General features: G+C 45.7%; 1 long non-coding RNA gene across 1 annotated transcript; it reads left to right on the forward strand.

Moving 5' to 3' along the window:
- Positions 1-40: 40 nt before the first annotated feature.
- Positions 41-20,010, forward strand: LOC121072134. The gene is made up of 3 exons (XR_005821025.1): positions 41-1,822; positions 15,449-15,593; positions 19,871-20,010. It is a non-coding gene; the product is annotated as an uncharacterized LOC121072134 (long non-coding RNA).
- The last annotated feature ends 49 nt before the right edge of the window (positions 20,011-20,059 follow it).

The raw sequence follows: 20,059 nt of genomic DNA on the forward strand, positions 1-20,059 counted from the left end.
CAGCCCCGGCCCTATGGGGCTGCGTGAGGCTTCGGTCGCGGTCTGAGACACCTTGTGGGGCCGATGGCGTGGGATCTTAGGGTTTTAGGGGTCCTCTGAGGGTTTGGGAGCCATTTTGGCTGGCTAAGAGGGACATAGGACTGGGGAATTTGTGGGCCCCTTGCAGCTGTCTCTGGGGGGTTTTAGGGATCCTGTGGGACTCCCTGCAAATGTTCCTGTGGGGCTGGGGAACTCTGTCAGGTTTAGGGGATGCCTTTTGGCTGGACCTGTGTCATTTCAGGGTCCTATCTAGCTGGTTGCGTGGGGTTTGGAGGCACTGTGTGGTTTACGGCACCATTTAGCTGTCCCTGTGGTGTTTAGGGGGCCCTGTGAGGCTTAGGCTGTGTGGTAGCCGCATGAGGTTAAGGGTCCTGGTGGGGTTTAGAGGCCCCATGTGTCAGGTCCTGTGGGGTTTGCAGGCCCTGTGGGGCTTGAGGCTCCTTTCAGTTGATGCCAAGGGATCTGGGGGCCCTGTGAGGGTTTGGGAGCCATTTTGACCCTCTCTGAGGGACGTGGGGAATTCATGGGCACCTTGCAGCTGTCCCTGCAGGGCTTAGGGGCCCTGTGCGACTGAGGGGTTCTCTGCAAGTGTTCCTGTGGGGTTTGAGGTACATTTTGATTGTTTCAGTGGAGTTTGGGGACCCTGGGGGGTTTAGGGGATACCTTTTTGCTGGACCTGTGTGATTTGGGGGCCCTGTCTAGCTAGCTGCGTGGGGCTTGTAGGTGCTGTGAGGTTTGGGGCACCTTTTGGCTGGCCCTGAGGGGTTTAGGGGCTTCCATTGGGTTTAGGGATCCCCTTTTGTCTGGACCTGGATATTTTGGGGGTATTATGTGGCAAATCCTGTGGCATTTAGGGGGCCTTGTGAGGCTTAGGACGCATGGTAGCTGCATGAGGTTAAGGGGCCTGCTGGGGTTTAGGGGCCCCATGTGGTAGGCCCTGTGGGGTTTTCAGGCCCTATGGGGCTTGGGGGCACTTTGTGGCTGACCCTGTGGGGCTTGGGGTTCTTGTGGGATTCAGGGAATCCCTTGTGGCTGGCTCTGTGGTATATGCGGCCTATTGTAACTGACCCTGGGATTTAGGGGACTCTGGGGGACTTAGAGGCCCCATGTGACTGGCCCTGTGGATTTTGCAGGCTTTGTGGGGTTTGGGGCTCCTTTTGGCTGATCCTGAGGGGTTTGGGGGCCCTACAGGGCTTAGAGCCCCCATGCAGCTGCCCCTGTGGGGTTTGGGGCTCCTTTTGGCTGGCTCTGAGGGATTTGGGGGCCCAGAGAGTCAGGCCTTGTGGCATTTAGGAATCCCTGTAGTGTTCAGGCTGTGTGGTCAGCTGTATGAGGGGGTCCTGTGGGCTTTGCAGGCCCTATTGGGTTTTAGGAGCCCTGTGGGGTTTAGGATTCCCTTATGGATGTCCCTGTGGGATTTGCAGGCCTTGTGGGATTTAGAGGCCCCTTGTGGCTGGCCTTGTGGGATTTAGAGGCCCATTGTGGCTCCATCTTTCAAGCTTGAGCCCTGTGGGGTTTCAGGGGCCCCAGTGGGGTTTTGGGCCCCACATAGTTAACCCAATGGAACTGGAAGCCCCGTGGATGTGGTACCTGCCTGATGCAGGTGGTGACAGAGAGTCTGTCCCAGGAGCACGCGTTGGGCCTTGCTCTCCTCCAGCAGCAGCACTTCTTTACCCTGCTGTGGGGCCAGACACAGCACAGATCTCCGCTTGCTGCTGCTCACTTCCAGTGCTGCTGCTTGTTGCCTGTGCTAGCTGAGCTGCATCATCTCTGTGACAGAAAGGTAGGTGACCATGACTTCCAGCCCTGAGCAGTGCCACCTGTCCTGCTTTTTATCCCAAATGCCCCGTAGCAGTAATGTCCTGGTGTTTGGGGTCTCCCTGCAGCCCTCCTGTGATGTGTGTCCCTGTGCACCATGTAAAGTGAAAGTCTGTGAGATGGTGTTCATTAGCCTGAATTGGGCTAAGTTGCCCTTACGTGCTGTGTTTCTGATTCTGTCTGAGGTGATACTGTTCCCCATTCCCTTTCTAACCCTGCAGACCTTTGGCACAGCATGGCAGCCCTGCTTAGGGTCTGGCTTGCTGAAGTGCACGACTTTTTGGTGGCTTGTAGAGAGGTCTAAGTGCAGTGGCATCCTCCCATGTGGGAGCTGAACCCATCTGGGTGGGTTAGGGGGAAACATCTGCTTTAAGAATTTTCCTTTTGGTGGCGGTCAGGAACACCCATGGGAATGCATTAGGCGATTGCATTCATGTTTGGGGCAACTGCTTTATATTAGGGATTCTGGTTTTCTGACCGTATGTCTGTTTATTATAATTTGTAAAATCAGAGCTCAAAGAAAAAAAATACTGCAGGGAATGTTGATAAACAAGCACAAAATAATGTAGGGCCAGGTTCATAGCCTGTGTTAGTCTTCCATCTGCAGGTCAAAATTATATTTCCTACCTTCCTTCCCCCAGGCACAGTTCAATATAAACTTTTAGTGTAAAGAATGCTACTTCAGCTTTAGAATCTTTGTCTTATCTTTGATTCCTTCCATATTTTCTTTTCTCTTCAGATCACTTCAAGAAAAAGATGCTTCTCCCCTACTATGCTGCATGTTCTCACCACCAACTGAAATTTGTTTCAGTGTTATTTTCTAAACGTTTGTGGTCACTTTAGGCTTTGATGGAGTTCTTGCCCAGGATAAGTCCAGAGTACCTCACTGTGGCTGTCGCTTGGAGCCCAGGTAAGTGACTCTTAATAACTTGCCTATGCAGAATAGGGCAGGAAAGAAGCAAATGAGGTGAGGGAATCTGTTCCCATGTTCTTACTGCAATTTCAGTCACTTTGAGGTGTTAGGTTGTGGAGGGGGGGACTTTCTTGTTTTTTGCATCTGAAAAGGGTCATGCTGGATTCATCGGGAAAAAGTGATGAGAGAAAATATATTCAGAACACATCTAGAAACTACTTTTGTGTGGAAGCAGCTGTCAGAGTAGACAGAGAAAATGGAAAGAAAACAGGCTTCAGTTGGTCTTCCTGGCAGTCCCATCCCGAAGTTGTTTTTAGAAAAAAAATCTCTGTTCCTGAAGTGACTTGCAATCAATGGCTGAAAAGATGTCCCAGAATCTTTCTACAAGTGAGAAAAGAACAGCGTTTAATATTTCCTTGTCCACTGCAACAGCTAAAATACAAATCTTTACCATGTTTTAGCAGCATAAGAGTCCTGGGTGTTGGTGGTCCCTACCAGACTGGTAGCGTGCCTGTGGGTCCTGTAGTTACGTGACTAAAATTCATGTTTCACTGTTCTCCCTGAAGAAAGCATCAGGATGCCTGAGTGTGTGTTCCTTCCTTATCCTGTGATGATGCAAATTCCAAGTCTCTGCCAGTTGTTAGAGCTGCCTGCTGACTACCTGGCGTCCTGCCTGAGGACTGGCTGACCCACCTCCTGCCAGAGAGGAAATGGCTCCTCCTGGGGGCTCTGTTGGTAGGCATCCTTTGGGTTTGTAACCTCACCTACAGCTGATCTCCGGTCAGCAGATGGCAGGTTGGGCAGTGTAGATGCAGACTTGCATGTGGCCTTTCCAAAATGGTGGTTTGGCATCTACCTCTCCCGTCAGGGTCAGACTGACCTCAGACAGCGGCCTCCCTGCTGTGGACCAGATGGGCTTGGCGTGGTAACCCCATAACAATAATGCAAGGCTTGCTTGTCCTGGTTTTGTTACTGTGTGCTGGATGTGAGGGAGTGCTGTGAGCAAGGATGACTTGTCCTTCGGGGCCTCCTGAGATAGAAAAAGGAATTTGTGAGGCTCCATGTGGAAGTGTTTCACAGGGCATGGTCTGTGTGTGTGTGGGGGGGTATCAAAGAAAACTGCCCAGATAAAGCACTTGGGTGGTGGGAGGAGTTTCACCTGCTGAAAATCACCCCGGGGATGTCTTGGGGCTTTCGGAGAACTACTGCAGTACAAAATTTTGTAGTTACGGGATGGGATCAAGGTTGTATTCATCTCTCTATCTCTGTTTAGTTTTTTTATTTTTGTGTTGGCTCCTTTGCACTCAAGCTTCAGGCAGTACGGGGTAACATCATGAAGCTTCCCATCTGCATTGATCAGCCTCTCTTACACATTATTTATTAAGCAACATCATGGATAAAGTTACTACATAATTAGGCTTGGAGTCCAAAGTGTATGAAGACATATGAAAGATCAAAACCAGAAATGTCCTTTTCTTCCTTAAAAATTACAATTAAGAATATCGGACATTGGTTTCTCTGTAATACTGTGTATAAAACAGCGATAATTCTAGGAAAAATGCTATTCTTTAATACTAGAGTTCTGGTTCACCGTATTTGATCTCAATAAAAACCTCAAATTTATATTAAAAAACTGAAATTTTTAGTGCCATTCTGAAGCTAAGAAGACTTGCTTTTGGAAGGTAAAACAAGTATTGTATCTTGGCTTTATGATGACAAAATTTTTCATTTTAGAAGGACATCCAGCAGGGGGAAAACTATATTTTATTCTATTGGATTCATTCTTTCCAAGTACACTGTAAGCATGATTGCAGGTAGCATTGATTATTTTATTTTAGCTGCTTCTGTGAAGAGATCAAAGCCTGAGTATTGGTCAGAGAAGCTGAGCGAAGCTAGTCAATTATATTGATAGTGTATCTGGGGCAAACCTTGCCATGTCCTGCCCCCATTTATTGGGGCCAGATGGTAAGTTGAGAATTTGGTTAAAAAAAATAATCCCATCTATGCACACACAGTGGTGGGCTTTGAGCAGTGATTTTCATCCAGAAAAGAGACCTCGGAGATGTGGTAGGTGGTTCTACAAAAGCACCAGCTTTCTGCTCAGCAGAAAGTCAGTTTTTATTAGGAAGGGAAAAGAGAACAAAACTGAGAGCGCTGTTATGTATGTTGGTGGCTCACCTGCTTCTGAAATACCGCGTTTACTTCCTATCTCAAAAAGCGTGGCAGAACTAGAAGAGAGGTACAAATTACAGAACTGACCAGGCCAAAAATAAGTTGTGTGGAATGGCTTAATGTACACGGAGTAAGTATCCATGCTTAGGGCTGTTCAAACTGAAAGAGTCATCTAAAGCGGGTTCTAGGTGATGTCTGTAGTCTTTAAACAGCATTGCAAACCTGATGGGGAAAGGTGGCACGCTGGCTTTCAAAGCTAACAGACGTCAACTGAAATGACGGAGCAGCCTTCCAAGGTGAAGATTATTCACATCGTTAAGCTGTGGCAGGCTGTTCAGTGAAAACATACCGCTGTGCCTGTGCACAGGAGGCTCCTGAGCCACGGAGTTAGGGGATATCGCTGTGTGCCTTCACTATCCTGTTCCCTGAGCATCTGGCATGGAAGCTGGTGTGAGAGGATTTCGGTATGCCTGACGCTGTGTGTTTATATTTTGCTTTACATGTTAGTCTGGGTAGAGCAGTTAATAGCCTAAGGGCGTTGTAATGGTCTGTCTCCGTGCCAGCAGCAGCCGCCTCTCACTCCAGCTACCAACGCATCCCTAAGTGCGGTGTGGGTAGGTGTTAGCTGCGTTGCTGTGGCTGTGCCCTGCTCTTTCGGGGCTCAGCCACTAGGTGCCCCTGTCCCACAAGCAGGAAGCCGGAGGAGACTTTGCGGTGGGAAAGCAGCTGCTTCGTGTGGCTGTTTTTGCAGTAAGCAACGAGTGGAGATCAGTGGTTCTGTGCATCGGGCCACGGCTCCTTGGAGAAATGCATGTTGCAGTCCTCTGTGACATTTTGTCATTTGTCATTTCCACCTCTTTGAGGCATCAGCCTGCAGTGCACCCTTCGGTTAGGGTGGGAACCCATCCTTTCTTGGTGAAGGAGAGAGTTTGGAGAGCAGACCTGGGTGAGAAGAGATTAGGAAGGGCTACATGTGGGCAGAAGCAAGGAGAACCAGGCAGAAAGCTGCCGAGAGATGGATCAAGCTCTCTGTTTTGGTGGTGAGGTCAATGCAAAATACATCTGGAAGACAGTAAGTCTTGCTGTGACTTTAGTCGACTCTGCTCCCCGGACAGAACTGACATCACATCAGATTTATTTTGCTTTGCTGTGATGACTAACACAGTTCTGCATCAGACATTTACATCTTCAATGATGTCTTTAAAGTTCAGTGTCAGGATTGGATGTGATCACTGATGAAAACATGATATGGGTATGGCTCACTGCTCAGCCTGACTCTGTATTTGACATCTGTCTGTACCTGTGCTCACCTTTGCACGTCTGGAGGGTGAGCAGTGCACGAGCATGACTGTTGTCTTGTTTGCTTAGCTATATGGACAGTTTAGGGTGGCAGTGACCGGGGTCTTCATGACATTGAGCAATAAAATTAAGCTTGACAGGTGACCTAAGGTCTCCAAGTAGCGCTGAAAAGCCCCTGGTGTTTCATTTGCTACACTATGAAGGTACCTGGTACCGTATGCCTTGTAAAATAATGTTTTGCTCGCAGTGTGCAAATGTTTTTGGGGTCACATTTTTAATGAACCTTCAATATGGAGTGCCTGCCCCCCTGGGACACCCTGGCAGTGTTGCAGGGCCTTCTCTGGCACAGCAATTCTTCAGCACCCGTGCCAGTATCTTGATGTTCATTCTCCACAGCCACCACAAGGGCAATAGGTTTGCCTGGACTTGTCCTGGTCAGTAAATTTGTGGCTTCAGGTGCCAGGTTTGCCATTCAGGAAGGTTTTGAGTATCTGCCGTGAAAGCACTGGGCACTCTGCAGTTCTCTGAAGGTCTCTCCTTCTGGATCTTCTCCCAGCTGGTGCGCTTCGTGAATATTGTGGTCAGTGTTTTCAGAGCTAGAAAGAGAAGAGAAGGCAGCTGGTGAGGAAGAAGGGATTCCTGTTCCGACGCAAAGCAAGCCAGAGCAGGTGGTGTGCAATCAGCATCCTGCTGCCCGGAGACTGGTACTGATAAAATCCATAGCTCAATTTCAGCCCAAAATGTTTCCTCACAACTGGTATGCTAGAAGTCTTGCTGTAGCTTACAGAGGCTCTTCTGGCCGCTCTCCCTCCTGCAGGTATGGTCAGTAAGGCACGCCTGTGAGAGGCAGGTAGTCGTTGGCATCACTGGACAGCCCCTGTGCTGGAAATAGCTGCAGTTAGCTGTGTCAGCACACACAAGCCCAGAGGCAACTTCTAAGGAAAAGGTTTCAAATCCTACCCTCCCGTCTGTCTCCTGCTGAATACTCCAGGGACTAATAAGCTGAGAACTTCTGCTGAGCTCTTTTTCCCATAGCATGGCTCAGCTTGGAAGGGACCTTAAAGATCATCTGATTCCAACCCTATGATTCCCAACAGAATCAGAATGGCTTGGATTTGCCCCATGGTTCATAGCGGTTCTCTTTGCAGAGACTTTCTAGTGCTGGGTGTGCCCCCGTTACAGCTGGAGGCTTCTTGGAGCGAAGCTGGGCTTGGAGTTACCTGGGTTGTAGAAGATGGAGGTGGCGGCGTTGTCCTTTCTGACACGTTTAACTGCCTTGCTGGTTTTCCAGGACTGGAGCTGTAACAGAAGCGTGCTGGGATCACTGGTCGTAGTAGCTGCTGGGCATCTCAACAGGCAGGCACAGTGCGGCTCCTCTTCCTCAGCTGTGGTGCTGGGCCTGGTGCTGCTCTGTGCACTGCTGCCCTTTAGGCATGGCACAGAAAGAAAGTGGATGAAAAGGGCATTTCCCAGGGAAAAGAAATTTAAAAAAAAGCTTTGCTGGGGCTGGATCTCTCTCCAGGGAAGGAGCTGCCCCTGACCAACACACTGCTGAAATGCCAGCGTGGACATGGACGTGACCTTGGAGAACGTGGTCATACCTCGGCTGTGCAATAACCCTGTGTGGTTTTTCTCCTCATGACAAGCAAGCTGCGGGGCTGCTGAGGCTTTCTGGGGGGCTGGTCCTGGCTGGCACGTGGCCATTCCAGCTGCCTGCAGCTCAGCCCCGAGCTGTGCTGCCCGTGCCAGGGTGCAGCACCAGCAGGACATCTGCTGATGGGTCACTGCCTGGAACGCAGGGACAGGGCTTGCTCTGTGCTGGAGAGCTGCTTGCTGCTCTTCTTTTATGTATTTTACTATGTTTTTGTTTTCAGATGGGCTTTTTAAAGCTAAGCTTTTAAGAATTGAAAATATTTGGCAGCTCATAAAGTTGCTTGAAGCAAAGGGGCAGTTTTCTTGCCAAGTTTCCAACCTCATGGCTTTCAACCTGACACAATGTTTCATCTCAGTTCACTTTCTTGTGGCCTCTTCTTACAATGCAGATGAATTGAAGAGAAATGAACTGCTTGTGGTGTAGGTGGACATGTAGTAATGAAGATATTTCTCCTTTAGGATTTCTGCATCCCTCCCAAGGTGTTTTCAAATCAGCAAGCTAACAAGAAGAAACCTGATGCATATGGAGGGACTCTTCCCAAAGAAGGCTTCTGGATTCAGGGGGCAGCAGAGTGCAGATTTTTGACATTTAAAATGTGAGCCTGTCTGCAGGTTATCACTCGTTCACTTGACTAGATCGGTTGATATTGTTTCCTTTTGGAATGAGGAAAGTACAGCGACACAGTCCTTTACTGGCAGGCTTGGAGCAATCTGATGGAATCATTCCATACGTGTTATTTTAGGCACGTATAGGGCGGGAAAAGGGAGTGTGCAACACCACAGCATTTCCAATGTGGTGAGTTTGAAAGCTGATGACTGTCACAACATGAAGAATTTCTCAGTCCTTAGTTTGCTTGGATGATTTTTAGTTATTATTTATTTGCCCTTTGGAGAAACCTAAAAAAAAGTTGCATTGTGACATTTCTGGGGGGATGGAAGCAACAAAAGCAGGAAATTCATCTTGCTTTCCCTCCTGGTCATTTGTGAAGTGGGGGAGAGTATCTGTTAGCTGACTGGCAGGATGGATGAAAATATTGTCAGGGACCTTTACTGGAGATCTCTGTGGCTAATGTTAGTAAAATGGATGTGATCCCAACAGAAGGAATGTAGTTTGAGATTTAGCACATCTTTAGCTGCTTCTTGTGGAACCCATTTCCCTGGAAAAGGCAGAACTAGCTCCAGAAGGCAGACTGAATGGGCTGAGGTGGAGGTATAATCATAGCTGATGCTGGCATGGGTGCTTAAACGCAGTTCTCCATGTTTCTTGTAAAATCTTTGGGATTTTTTTTTTTCATCTGGGTTCTTGCTACTGAAGCAGCAGCCCTTCCTGCTTCTCCCATCCAGTTACTGAATCTTCTTGTGCCTATGAAATCTCCTTTTGTTGTAGGAAGCTCATGGAGGGATGATTGTGGTAAACACAAAACTAGAAGCATTTGGGGTGTACCAGCAGTGCTGTTCTACTTGCTGGATCGCACAGGTAAATGTGTTAGGGGCAGAGCTCTGATGGAAAGTGTGTTTTGCCAGGACAAGGTGTTGTGGCAAGGGTCAGGAGAGGAGCAGGGCTGGGGCAAAGCCAGGAACTTGGATGAGCAGAGTTGCTAAGCTTCATGCAAATCAGCAGAGGAAAAAGTTTGGGTCTTTTCCAAGGTCATTCTGAGCCTGGCTTGAGACCAATTTCTTCTGTTCTTGATGCTGGAAATCAGACCCATGCTGCCTGAAACAAGCTTCCAGATTCTTCAAAGCATACTCCTGGGGGTGCCATAGCTGCCGGGGGGTTGTGAGGGGCGGAAGGGAAGGAGAGAGAGAATTGGGTTGACTGGAAAAGTTAAATGTGATGGCAGGAGTGCGTGACTGGCTGGCTCCCTGACTGGAACAGGAAAGAGCTAACACTCATGCAAAGCACTCCTGCAGCTGACACTCCTAATGACGTTTTCATCCACACTGCCCATTGCCCAATGCGCTCTTTCCCGTGTCCTTTCTAAATCTTGTGTGCTTAATTCAGATGGTGCTTTCTGTTCCTGGGACTTGCTGCTCAGAGGAAATGTGTACATGCTATTCAGGTGCTGCCACTTCCGAGGGATCCACATTTTTCAGCCTTTGTTTCCTTCCTTTATTTCCTAGAAATCACAAGCTGAGGCTCTTCCTAACCACATGGCCTGTGTAAGCCAACTCCTGATCTTTGCTGAGGTCTCACAAGCACACGTTGTTGTTGAGACCTCTGGGGTTTGACTAATGAGATGAAAACTTTCCGAGCATATTTAGCTCTTGTGGATTTTGTCGTCTCATTGCATTAGATGTGGTAGTTGATGATTGCTTTGGTTATAATGGGTTGTAGCATGGTGGAACCCATAGGAAGTGGAAATAAATTAATGAAATTGATTTTATTTATGGCAGTAGATAAACTTGAAAATCTGAGTATTTAGATGACTTAAATCAATACAGGAAAGTGAATGTGCTACTTCTGTTCTGCTTTCCTTTACAATTTGATTGCTTATTTTGCTAATATCTGGTAGTGTTGTAATTGCACCAGTTCATGAAGTTAACTAGCTGAACACTTGACTCCTGTGTTTAGAGCTCTCAACTGAAGTAGGCATGGACAGGCAATTTCAGTCAGTGTACATTTGATATATTCACACCACAGCTTTCACTCTCGTGGGGCGGAACCAGTCCCAGATTTTTTTGCTTTTTTTTTTTCCTGATAGTACCATACTGTGTTGATACTGTTGTGAGTGGCTGTGTAAGGAGTTCAGATGGCTGTTGGGGGAGCATTAACAGATGGGCCTCTTCAATGTCTCCAGCTCTGTGGGAAGAGTTGCTGTGCTCTTATGCGGGGATCTCTGTGTGCTCGGTGGGAGAAAAGGCATCTTGCTGCTTCAGCCTTGTGAGCTGGGACTGGCGTTCCCTAGTTTTCCTCTGTGATCATCTGCTTTGTCTGTCCTGAAGGTGAATGAGATGACGTGGTTTAGTATTTCAGATCCTGCCTTCCTCAAGTGAACAAAGAGCTAGGACCCTGCTGCCTTTGGGTATAAAATGGATTTCTTCCCATGGGGTGGTTAATTTAAACCCTGCTGAACATTGGTTAGTGCCAGAGTGAAAGGAGTGACAAGGACACCCCAGTGCAGAACATCTGCAGGAAAAGGCAGTCTTCACTGCACCCAAAGCCTCCAGCCCTGGTTCCGCTCCTGTGCCCTCTGTAAAGGTGTGCAATAAAAGCCCCTGCTCAAAAGCACAGATTCTGCTTAAGCCAACTGGCCTTTGTGGGGAGAAGCCTGTTTCTGGGGGTTCCTCTAAGGAAAATGCTAGTGCAGAGGAGTGTGTTTGTTGAAGGGCAGAAACATTAGTATATACTGTTGGGTATAACACGTGATCAAAGTGTCTCCCATCCCCATGGATGATGATGCCGTTACACAATTAATTAATTCCCTTACTCTTAAAGTTTCTTCGTTGTTATAAAGATATTAGCTGAATAGACAGAGTTGCGGTTCTTGGCTTAAAGTCCTGAAAGCTTACTTGAGAGCCTCAGTTATTTTTTCAAACTTCTCTGCTCTCCTGCCCTAAAAAAAAACCATTTTCCAGTTTGTCAAAATCATGTCCCTTCTCTCCTTCCCAGCTAAATGGCATTATAGATCCATATCACCTATGTTTGCTGTCCTGTTTAAAGAGAGAGCCAACCTCGAGCAAGTGTATCTGCTTAGTGCTTAACTATCTGTAAGTTGAAGCAAATGCTTCAGTGCATAGCCCTGTGTACAGCATTTGAAGCTTTTTATCCTATTTTTTTCTCCCCCAGAGTAACCATAGGAAGGGGGGGGGAGGGGGGGAGTAGGAACAAGAAGAATTAAAAAAAAATAAATTCAGTCAAACAAAAAAACCAACCCAATTTTGCAAATCCTTCCAGTCTGGGGCACCAGGCATGAAGCAACAAGGCAAGTGCTGATTGATCAGGGATGCTGTATATATGGTAAGAGGCCAAGGCCACGTTAAGTAACACCTATGAAATGTTAACTTATGCTCCTACCAAACCCGGGAACATCCAGCACTGCCTGGGCTGGTGCTAAAGGGGGTAAAAGGGGAAGAAGGGAGGAAAAAAAAAGATACAAAACTAGGCTGGAGAGATGATGTGTATTTCCTTTTCAAAGAGTAACTATTTCTAAAAGGGAAGATTAAATGACTCTTAAGCTTTCCAACTTTGGGAAGAAACTTTCTGTGGAAAGCTTTCCGTATCTTCTCACATGACATTTGTTGCAGTAAAAGAAACGTTAGAGCCTGTTATAGCAGAGTATTTCCTGCTTAGGATGAGTTTGGTTGAATGAGGCTGGGAGATGAAATTTACCCAAATACTCAAGGTATTAGCCCAACAATTGGATCTGGACGCATATTCCACTGTTTCAGTGGAGCTGATGTGTTTTCCTGAGCCTAGGTTTAGGCCTGGCCCATCCGTATGTGCTGGGACCAGCAAGCATGTTGTTTTGGGAGCGTTTTAGTTAGTACAGGGGCTAGGTAGCAATAAACTGGCCTAGCAGTGGCAGTTACGGTGAATTGGATTTCAGAGCTGGCTGTGATGCCCTGTTGTTCTAGGAAACGTACGTCCATGACATGCTCTTCTGATCTGGTTCTCTTTTCTGGTGGATTCTTGCTCGCTCTCCTCAATTCCTGGCTTCCCTTTTGGGTCCTGGTCATAGCTCTGAGGTCCCAGCCCCGGGGTGGGTTGTGATGGGCCTTGCCAACATCCTCTGTAGACTTCCACCATGAAGTTGGACTGACCAGCCTGTACCACATCAAAATGTCCAGGAAAACAATTCGGTCATAAAAGTTTTGGTTTCAGTGAAGTTATGTTTAACTGGGGAAAAATGATTATCAAGTCAAAAAGAAAAACAAAACTGTCCCGTGTTGTCCCACAATGTGTGCTGGTGTGAATGTGCGCACACAATTTTGAGTGCATAAGTTAGCAGCTAAGGGACTGCTTACATTGTGTCCTTCGTTCCAGATAAAAATCTATTTATTTACAGTTTAATCAAGGGCAAGGCAGTTTTGTTTTCCTTTCCTGGAGCAAACACTGGGGTGTGATAACCTATCAAATATTCACCCATGATAGGACAGCCACAGAAGGCAGTGAGCACAGCACGGATCTTGAGCAAATGTAGCTAATCTTGCGTTGTAAGGTCATGTTATTTTTAAACTGGGTAAAGAATGAGTAGCGCAGGGGAGACAGTGTTTGTGCAGCCCTTTTGATTTGTTTTTATTTCTTAAAGCCAGTTTGGCCTTTTTAGTGGTCCATGGGAACAAGCCAGTGGAGTGGCTGAGCCTCTGTAACCACAAGGGAAAAGGGATGACTCCTAATCCTGGCCCTCATTTGTAAAAATGTCTTTTTACAAAATGTCAGGGAAGGAGAAATCTTGCGGGCTTCAAACATCATCCCGTGAATAGAGTTCAGCTCTGGACTGAAGTCAGACACTGCAGGACTCCTATCTGGGTGGCTCTAGGGCTCCTGGGGCTCGTCTCCCTTAGTTGTATCCCTGTGAAAATAAGAGTTGTGTTTGAGGTGTGGTGCTCAGCTGGGTGCTGGGAGCAAACTGCACTTTGTATGGTCATTATTACCCACGGGCAGTGCTCTTCTGGCTGCCCTCAGTTTTAGCTAAGTAAGGGTTTTCTGAAGCTGGCCTTTTGGAGTAATTTCAGATGCTCTAAGGGTTTGCTTTATTTTTGTTCCAAGTCAGCTGATCTAAAAGGAGCTGCTAATCCCAGTGGCAATGGAATTCGACCCATTTTCAAGACTTTGATTCTTTTTCTCTTGCTAAAGATAAGAGCCTTATCTTTGTCGAGTTTGGGTGAGGCATAGACTCCATATTCCAGACAGCAGATGAGCACGCCCTGAGATACTCAAGCCTGAAAGAAAAGTTTAATCTCCTTGAAAATGGATTTTCTCTAACCTGAGAATAGATATAACAGTCTTGTTGTCAAGCATTATATAAACCTTCCTGGTCAAAAGCTGTCTGGATCACAGCTTGTATGCAAAATTTGGAAAAGAAGGGAGGTGCCACAGTGGGTGCAGTTAACAAGAAATTTATCCTTTATTGTTTTGTACAAGCTGTCTCTTTATGTGATTTTGGTTTGAGATTTTCAATTATTTTGTCACAGTATTTTTTTTAACCTTTTACAAAGTCAGAAGTCTTTATTGTTGTTTAAAAGGATTACATAGGATGTTAAGTGAGAGTGTCACAGGGCCCTGGTGATCAGTGACTGTGTCCTGAATCCCTTTCGTATTTGCAGCTGCCCCTGGATACTTTGGTTATTTGGAGGCACGTTTCCTTTGTTTTGTGAAACCATGCATTGGCCATGAGAGTATGTTTCCAGAGCTGTTTACCTCGCAGACCTAAGTTACTACTAGCTGTCAGCTAGGCCAAACCAACGTTTCTGAAGAGAAGTGAAACTGCATTCCAGATTGGTTCTGATGCTTTTTGACATGTCAGTTTAAACAAACAAACAAACAGAAAAACCACAATCAAAATCTTCATTTATTTCCTAATTTGCTTTTTTGGTTTCTGTTTTGAAAACAAAAAAAGGAAGGAAATTTTTAATTTAAAAGGAAAATTATGTTTCTCTATTAAGAAAGAAAGAAAAAGTTCAGCAGAAGTTCAAATAACTACTTGTCCAAAATCTGATTTCAGTGAAATGTGACAATTCTCTTTTAAACATTTGTTGTTGCTGTTGCTTTGTTTCCTTGGATTCCTAAACTTTCGTTCAGAACTAGAAAGATGGTTTGAGTTAACAGTTGCTGTGTTTTCCATCCAAAAGTACGAAGGTATCTGTTTTCTTCAGACTGAGGCATTCGAGGCAAAGACCTATGAGGAAAAAGAAGCTGAATTTTGCCCTGCATCTCAAAGCCTTGCCAGCCTGAGTTTTGTGCATCTTACTGAAAGAATAATTGCATGTTGTGTTTTCCATTAATGTAAGTTGTCTCAGGGCTCAGAGCTGGAAGTTCTCCTTCACCCAGACACCCATGTTGTTGTCAGTGGGAACTGCAGCACTGGGATTTAGGAATAAAATTTCTTTGTGCTGTTAAAACTGGATTTCGCACTCTTTCATATTGAGTATTCCCTTCTGCATTGAACTGTTATGTATGCTTCAGTAAGATTCTTGCCATTTCTCATGCAAGGTCTGCTCAGCAGAGACGGGTGGTTGGAATGTGTCCTTGCAGGGAAAAGCATCAAATAAAAAGAATATGAAAACAAGGGGAAAAGGTGGGAGTCAGTTCTGCTGGTGAACTTGTACAAGCCAGTTACAGCTGTCAATAAAAGCTTTACATCTTTGTCTTTGGAAGCAGGTAAACTGCCCTTGTGTTCTCTCCATATTTAGCTGTTTTTGGCTAGTAAATACAGATGATAGGAAATAAATGAGAGTGAAGATAGAAAAAGGCAAACAAAAATTAAACATCCGATCGTGTAATCGATCTGAACTTGCTATCATTATGATGGCTAGGAGTAAGATTTTTCCAGATGGTTCTCCCTAACAATTTTTACTCAACCATGTTATTTTGTAGCTGCTTTTCTTCAACAGGAGGGCCTTTCTCAGAGACACTCAACTGAAAAGAGCAGAGCCGATCTTTTGAAACTCTCACGAGGTAAAACATTCGTCATGAGGAAACAATGAAGTGGACTTGTGGAGGACTGCAGAGGATGGTGCCCTGATGCATTTTAATCTGGTGGGTGAAAAGCTGCATTTAAAAGTTTATAGTTAAATGCTGCTGTGCTTACAAAGTCGTACGTGACTCTAAAGAATAGACCTGGTGAAGGCATCATGCTTATTTGTAAAGTAAGACATCAGCTGCCCTGTCAGGCTGATGTGTTATTGATTAACAGATCAGAGGGATCACAGAGATTTTTGAGGAATTACAGAAGTGTGCTGTAAAGCACCAAGGCCATCACTATGCTGCAGGCAAAGTCCAAAAACAAACAAAAAAAGCAACAATTCATTTGTTCATTTTTACTTTGTGTCATGTTCCTGTAAGTGAGAAGTAACTGGGGAAACTGAATTCCTGCAGACATGGAGGGAGAGTTCTTTCCTCTGAATCACAGGACCATTTAGTTGGGAAAGACCTCTAATATCATCTAGTCCAACCTTGAAGTGTGCTCAAGGGAAAGCAGCTTTCAACGCCCATAAAAAATGTGGTGGGCAGGAGGGTCCCATCAAGTAGCTGGGAGAAGGTTATTCATGTAGAGAAACCACAGAAGGAAACGGAGTAAAAAGCCAGGTCTCAGGGGCTGAAAAGACTAGGGAGAGGACAGGGCAGTTTGCAGCAGCACAACAACAGAATGGGGTGGCTGGAAAACAACCTGCAAGCAAGAGTGCACCTGGAAGGACACGGTGGGAAGCCAGGTGTAGGCGCAGTCCCTTCTTAATTCCTGTTCTTGCTTTCCTTGGTGCCTGGGATTGTTACCAACTAAGAAAAATAAATCATCATGGTTTCTGTTTGATCGTTCCTGTGTGTTTTTTTTAAATCAGTTTAGGATTAATTTGGTCTTCTTTGGGAAGCTCAGGGAAGAGTAAAGTTTTGAGAGAGTTCTAGGTTATTTGGGCTATTGTTGCATCAATTCTCTGCTCTGCTGAAACTGGAATAGTGCAAGGAAGGCTCACAGTTTACCCAAATGCAGTCAGGTCAATGATAGGATAATAAGTAAAAAAAAAGTCAACAATCAGCAATGTTTGGCCTTTTGGGTAACTGTCAGTCTCTCCATCTCTGAGTAACAAGCAGGTGGATTTTTAATAAGCTTTATTTGGCTTGTCACTAAGTTAGGCAAGCGAAGACAGTGCTTATCAATTTTTTATGCCACATGAAGGCACTCTGAAACAATAAGAGAGCACACAGGCTTCAGAGTGTACTGGTTACTCAAAATGCAGCTGAAACGGAAGAGGAACTGCTACAGGCAAACTTTGATCTCTCTTTTAAATCTGTATGTAGTAACTTCTGTCGAAGGACCAGTTGTCAGGAACTGTTGGGTCCCAGGTGTTGCAGAACAGATCAGCCATTCCCCCAAATCCTGACACACTAACTTGCGTGTATTGTTCTGCCAGCTTTCACGAACTTTCCCAGTCATACGTCTGCAGGTGTGCAGTGTAGTTCTTGTGAATTCCCGATGGCAGGGCAGTGCTAGGCTTGCCTTCGAAGCAGGTGTGGTGTTGAGCTGTGCACATGCAGGAGGCCTGGTGCTTCCACAAAACTTGAATCACCATGTGCAAGTTCTAGACAGTCAGTCTGTACAGGCAGAGAATACAGTCGGTGTTTCTAGCTTTGCAGAGACCCTGAACGGGTATATAAAATCATCAGCTTCTGCTAATGCAGGATTTTTGTCTGGAAAAGAGAGGATCTGGTAAGACTTGAATGTGCAATCGTTTGAAATGTAACTTTTTTTTTTTTAATCTTCTGTGCTGTGGTTGGAACTGTCCTGAAATTCTTTATCACATCTACAAACCGTTTTTACTTTTTCTATGAGAGCTTAAGTTCTCTAATAACGGGCTGATACTGTTTGGCTGGACTTCAGGAAAAAGGAAAAACATCAGGTGACTTGGTGAGGGTGAATCAGAATGCAGCTTCCAGATCTGAAGGTCTTCTTTTGATCTCCTGTGAACTTCTCCCATTAAATTTTAAAATGGTATTTTCCCCAGACCTCGTCTAAAATACAAAAAAAACTATGTGGGGGAAAAACATTCTGGCTGTCACTTAAATAAGAGAAGTCAGGAGAGCCAAGGGGTAAGGCTTGTACTCGATTCTTACTCCTTTCAGCTTCTCTTCATGTACTCAGGTGAAGATCAGCCCTACTTTTCAAATTCTTGGCTTGTGGCACTTTGCATCACAATTACTGTGGTTTTTAAACATTGTGGGTTTTGCTTGAAATGCTTCGTTTGATCTGAGATTGGCTCAGAGCAGCAGATCTGCAAGTGTGACTGAGCATGCTTTCTCTCCTGCAGCAGTCCAAGAGGAACAGGTGACAGGGGATGCCTGGATGCTCTTAGTTCATTTGCAAGGGAACAAGATAATTTTAGGTTATTTCCCCCCTCTGCTATACCAAAAATAAAAAGTTGTGCTCTCTGAGGTAACATATTTGATAGAGCTGTTAGCAGTGTGCTGTGGGGGAAAAAAAATGTTACCTATCTTAAACTTAGTGTTGTATCCACTGCAGTGATCTTATTTGATAAACACCTGATAAGAAAATGGATGGGAACGTTAGCATAACTCACGTGCTTTTGAAACTTTTCCTCCAAGTTCCTTGGGAAGCAATTGGACCTTCCCTTGAAATGGAAGGCAGCATTTCCAAATCACTTTGAGGGCTTTTCTGCTAGCTGAGGGGAGGAAAGCATTTGTCTTGTTCCCTGTGGCAGCAGAAAATTTCATTTTTGCTTCCTACTTCAACTACTCTGCTTTTCCCCTCACGATTTTTGGAGTGTGTTTTAGTCAGGGCAAGGCAGGGTGGTCAGAAATCAGATGTGGCCTGACAGATGGCAGGGGAGATTTTCAAAAGCATCTGAAGGACACTTGGAAAAAACTCCCCTCTGATCTCAGCTGCAAGGAGGGAAGTCCAAGCAATTCCTGTGGGCTGCTTGTTCCACTGATCCCAATCCCGGGGAGATTTGTGCCACTGGAGCTCCACTGAGTTGGAGGCAGTTACTTGGGACTTCCACTGGCGTGGAGCTGGGCCAGCGTGCCTACAAATGAGCTCTGATCTCTTGTCTTCCAATAAGAACAGAACGGATCATGGGATTTATTTATTTATTTTATGGAGAACTTGGAAAGGACAGTCTTTTTACTGTAATGGCTGTAAAAGTTGACATGGATGTGTGAATAGACCTGTTACTGGGTTCTGCAAAGGCAGCTAGAAATTGCTAACCTTGAGTGGGGAGTGTGTGGTAATCGCTGGAACAGGCACAGTCTGGAGAGTCTTGGCTTTTTTCCCCTTCTGTCACAGACTTGAAAAGTTGCTCAGAATTCAGAAATTCATAAAATTACCCTGTCTTCATTTTCAGAGTTGTAATCCAAATTTGCCCTTTCAGCATTAGGAGTCTCCATGTGTTTGGAGAACTTCCTCTGAGTTCTTCCAGAAGAAAGTACTGGGCTGTCCCTGCACATCCCAAACAGTGTAGGTCTGGGGAGTGCTGGCGGCTGTGCAGAAGTGTCTTGCTGCTCTCCTGCTCCTGGGTTTACTGCAAAGCGCTACGCTGATGTGGAATAAAACAGTGCTAAGCCAGAGCGAGGGACGTCCCCTGATGGGCATGAGTGAAATCACACAGGGCAACTACTCCTGTCTGCCATTGCCAGCATCTGCCACCGTGATGCCAGGCCTGATGTGATCTGCTACTACTTCTGCTGCAGGGAACATTGCAAAATGGCAGGTTTGCAGCATTTCCCTCCATGGAGGGCTGTTTAATTTGGCCTGGTGACAAGTTCTCCCCCCTTTTCCTTTCCTTTACCAGACACTTCCTACTCTCCAGGAGATAAGTGCTTGCAGCATGGAAGTCCTGCAGAGCTTGGTGGCTTCTAGCAGAGCTTCCCAGCTGTGACGAGCAGCTTCAGGAGCTCCCTTTTTGGGGTGCCACCTAAGCAGGGCCTCAAATACTCTCTGAGCACTTATTTTCTGAAAATCAGGCAGTTGGTTTTAAGCCTCTGAAAGCGTAGGCACTTAGTTTTCTTTGAATATCTTAGCCTTGGGGATTTACAAAGCTATAGACCATTGACTTTGATTTTACGGTACAGTGGTACTGTATGATGAATTTCATTTCTGGTGTTTTTCACTTGTAAACAGTAAGAAAAAACCCTTCATTTTAATGAGCACTTTCCTCTCTCTGCCCTATTCCCTATCTGTGTAGGATATAGAACAAGTGAATTTGAAACAAAATGCAGTCTGCCTTTCTCTAAACAGCTATGCCAAATAAATCCAATGGTTAGGAAGGCTAACTTTTGTTTACTTTTTTTGTGTAATTTCCTAGCATCCGAGCTGTTCTTGTCTGAGTGATCATCTACCTTCATGGCTTTACATTCCTGGCTTCTCTGATATGTGTCCTTCCTCCTCAGCCCCTGTCCAACCTTCATTTCCTGAAGAGATGATACAAATTCAAGTTGTGTACTGGCAGGCAAGTTTAAAGCCTATGTGCTCTGGTTGCATTTCCAGTAAAACC

The sequence above is a fragment of the Cygnus olor genome, chromosome 6 (genome assembly GCF_009769625.2).
Source record: "Cygnus olor isolate bCygOlo1 chromosome 6, bCygOlo1.pri.v2, whole genome shotgun sequence".
NCBI classification, from domain to species: domain Eukaryota; kingdom Metazoa; phylum Chordata; class Aves; order Anseriformes; family Anatidae; genus Cygnus; species Cygnus olor.